We start from the raw sequence: 4377 nt of genomic DNA, 5'->3' as shown, positions 1-4377 counted from the left end.
CTTTACGGCTCTGTCGCAAAACGCGCCCTGCTCTACGCCTGCCCGCCCGGACTTCCGGTGTCAAAGGGCACGAGCCTTGCAGGACCGGGACGCACAGTGGCTTGTGTGATTCATACGCATGTCATGGTGTGGAGTGCGAATTTGGGAGCCCGTTTTGCCACTCCTTCGCTAGCTCTTTGCTTTTTTTCTTTCAATCTTTGCCAATCTGATGGGCAAATAATGGAACTTTATTGGTTTTAATTTCTTTATTGAGGTTGAATATCCTCACATATTTATTGGTCATTTGTATTTCTTCTGTTATGACCACATATTAGTGTCTTTTGCTCACTCATCCACCGTCTGTTTCTTAGTGTCCTTTATGTATTAACAACATATATCTGTTGTGTTAGGTATTGCAGATTTTTCCAATTTATTGTTGCCTTTTAATGTGGTTTATGTTTGTTTTGGACATCTTTTATGGTGTTTGCTTTTGAAGTCATGCTTGGAAACCTTTTTACACCACTACAGTATAGAAATCTCTATGGCTTCTTTTTTTTTTGCACTTAAATCTTTAATCCATTTAGAATTCAGTTTGGTATATGATGTGAGTAAGGGCTGTATGTTGTTTCCACATTGCTACCTTTCATCCACTGATTGTAATGATTCATTTATGGGAAGGTTTTCACCAGTCTGAACCCTGGGAAGACAGGGATTGTGTGGTATTTGTCTCAGTTCACAGCATCTGTTGAGGTTACTGGTACATAATAAGTTGGTTGAACAAAGTGAATAAAACCCATATAAATGTATCTCAAGCATTCAAGTGGAAAGGCCTCCATGGAATAGAATATTCCTGCCTGCCATCTCTATTGTTGATAGCACATCAGCAAGCATTTTGCAAGAGGATTGACTCTAGTCTACATTAAAATTGCTGAGCTACTTAAAGTTTCAACCAGCTCCTTCTGTACTTCTAGGTTGATTAAGTGATACACTGGGCCCTCCCACATCAAATCACATCATCTGTTTTATTTATCACCTACTCTATATCTACTTGTTTACTTATTTATGGTTTCTTGTCTGTCTCCTAAGTGATACACTGGGCCCTCCCACATCAAATCACATCATCTGTTTTATTTATCACCTACTCCATATCTACTTGTTTACTTATTTATGGTTTCTTGTCTGTCTCCCCAGCTCACTCCATGAGGGCAAAGACCTTGTCTGTCTTGACACTGATCTATCCCTACCTTCTAGACCAATGTGTTTCTCACAATAAGGACCTAATATAATAAATATCTGTTGAAAGAGTGAAGGAGTGAATGAATGAATGAGCACAAGTTGATGTTGGATGACCAGTCGCACCAGAGTTGACTCATCCTAAAACAGTATTACCTCCTACAGGTGAGCGGGTAACAGGTGTAGATGGAAATAAAATGGGGTAAAGCTGATTGTTGGCTTGTGCAGATGTTTACTTACTGTTACATGTCAAAGAAACAGGCCAACAAAACATCCCTCTATCAAAGTCTTATGTGATGGGATCTAGACACTCTTGTCCACATATCCAGAGGTGACCTCCGAGTTGGTCAGGACTCCTTTGGTTGCAAGTAACTGACGCCCAGCTAATTAAAACAGACAAAAGGGAGAGGAGGCTTATTTGCTCACATGAATAGGAAGTCCAGGTGTTGGGGGGTTGGGGCACCAGGTTCAGGCATGCCTGGATCTAGAGGCTCCAATGTCATCAGCAAGCTTTCAAATTAGAACCTAAATTTATCTTGTTTAGTTACGTGTCTCTGAATTCATTGTCTGTCTTCCTCTGCCGTGTGTTCTCTGATGGCTCTATTCTCAGACAGTCTTTTTCCGTGTAATGGCAGAGGTCCTAGCAGCTCCGGGTAGGTGTGATCCACAGCACCTGCCATTCTCTCCACCAGCACCCACATCAGTCCCAGAGCTAGGACTCAGACCATCCAGGCTCAGGTCATTTAGCTCAGGAGGAGCAGCATGTTTAATGACCCTAAATCAAGAAGGCATGTGGGATATTTTGGTACCTGAAATGGGCCAGTATTGCTAGACACAGTAAGTAATGTAGGTATGGTCCAGGGCCTCAAAAGCTACAAGGATTTTGATATCTATTTTGAGAGAAATGGGAGTATACTGAAGGGTTTTAAGTAGGGGAGTGATATGCTCAGATTTGCTTCTTTAAAAGATCAGTCTGGCTATAGAGTGGGGAAAGGATTGAGAGGGCAGAGTTGAGACAGGGAGATCAGAGAGGGCCATGGCAATCACCTAGGCAAGAAGTGGTGGCCTGGCCTGGGTTGGTGGCAATGAAGTTGGGCTGAAGTTGGCAGTGTGACTCTTAAACTCTGTTAAAAAGTTAAGTCCATAGAACTTGGTCAGGAAGGGGGACAGGTCAAGAGTAACTCACAGGTTTCTGGTGTGAGCAATTGACATAATGGTGGTATGCCTTTTGGTAGGATAGGGAAACAGTGTAGTAGGCTGAATAATGGTCCCCAAAGATATCAGGTCCTAATTCCTGGAGCCTGTAAACGTGACATTCTATGGAAAAGATTTTTTAGACGTGATTAAGTTAAGGGTTTTGAGATGAGATGATAATTCTGGATTATCTGGGTAGGTCCTAAATGCTATCACAAGTGTCCTTATAAGAGAGAGGCATAGGGAGATTAGACACACACATACAGGAGAGGAGAAGGCCATGTGAAGATGGAGGCAGAGATTGGAATGATGTGGCACAAGCCAAGGAAAACTAAGGAGTGTCAGCAGCCACCTGAAGGTAGAAGAGGAAAGGAACAGATTTTCCCTTACAGTCTCCAGAGGGAATGTGGCCCTGCCATTGTTTTTGGACTTCTGGCCTCCAAAACTATAAGAGAATAAATTTCTGTTGTTTTAATCCACCAAGTTTGTGGTGATCTGTTACAGTGGCCACAGGAAACTACAGCCACATGCTAAGTTTGGAGGATGGGAGAATAGGAAAATCATGTGCTCAGATTTGGACGTGCCTTTGACATCTAAGTGGAGGCTGCCAGATGGCTGGAGGATGTCCCAGATCTGGAGCTTAAGGGACAAATCAATACTGTAGAGTAAATTTCTGAGTCATCCTTGTAGAAGTGGTCATTGAAATCATGGGAGCACACACGGCAATAAGACTTGCTGAAGGCCCTCAAGACTTGAATGTCTGGGAAGAGAGGATGAATCTTCAAAGGAGACTGAGAAAAGGCAGGATTGTAGAACCTGAGGGAAGAGAACTGTAGCAGTTGCTGCTGGTGCCCGCCCACGTTCCCTCAGACCCCTTTACAGGTTTGTACGTCCAGTCTGACTTCAGTGGCCAGAGCCAGCATCTTTGTCAGAGGGCTCCCCTGGGGCTTCCTGAACCTGCTATGCCTATGGGCATGGTGAGTCAGAATTGCATGGGAATTACTGTCCCCGCTACGGCATTCCTTACCAATGACTGACAGATGTGCGTTATAGATACGCCAGCGCTCTCACTCTGCCTAGGATCATTCTGAATCCCTGTGGGATTACGCTTCAGCTGCCCAGTGTGGGGCTGGTTCAGGAGTGCACTTCTTCCGGGCTGCCTCCACTTCTCTGTGTCACAGGCCACCTCCACTCCCAAATAAACTTCATGGACTGGAACCTTGCTCAGTCTGTTTCTCAGGGAACACAACTGAGACAGAAATGCTTTAGGAAGGAGGAAGGTAAACAAAGGAAGCGGGTACTAGAAGGTTAAGGAAGATGAGATGTAGAACTGTCCTTGAATTTAGTGACTTGGGTGTCTGCCAAGCCTCTTCTGTCCCATAGACATCATCCATCCCATAGGGGAGGGGTGAACACTCATTCTAAAATGTCACTACCACCACCGTATGAAACAGTTGGGAGAACGGAGGTGGGATTGGACAGTGTTTATGTCATTGGCCAAGATGCTGAGTTTCTTATGACCATTTCAGAGGAAGTCATATGGTTCTATTCTGACAATCTCAGAGGTTACCAAGTTGATGATGTAAAAACGACCACAGTTGAAGGACTTATCAGCAGAAGCAAGCTGAATACATTCAAAATTGTGACTGCATGATGCCCTAAGCCTACAATGGCAGCACTGTTGTGTATTCTCTTAATAACTAAAACTCATGGCTACAGCCAGAGGCAGGGTGGCACTGCTGGAGAGGCTTGGCCTCAGAGAGGCTGCACCCTTGGTCACCCAGTGCCCTAAGCTGAGCTGGGGAGGCAGCATTTCAAACACATCCCCTTTGAATGGCCTTTCTTCGGGGCTTTGCCCCGTCTGTGACCCCCTCACCTTAATATTGAATCTTCATCCTCTTGCTTTTTATTATCTCTTTCTCTTAGCCTCTACAGCAGAGATGTCCATTATGGTCCCCACTAGCCCCATGT

The sequence above is a fragment of the Galeopterus variegatus genome, unplaced genomic scaffold (genome assembly GCF_000696425.1).
Source record: "Galeopterus variegatus unplaced genomic scaffold, G_variegatus-3.0.2 Scaffold9530, whole genome shotgun sequence".
Lineage (NCBI taxonomy): Eukaryota > Metazoa > Chordata > Mammalia > Dermoptera > Cynocephalidae > Galeopterus > Galeopterus variegatus.
Note: the sequence above shows the minus strand (reverse complement) of the source record.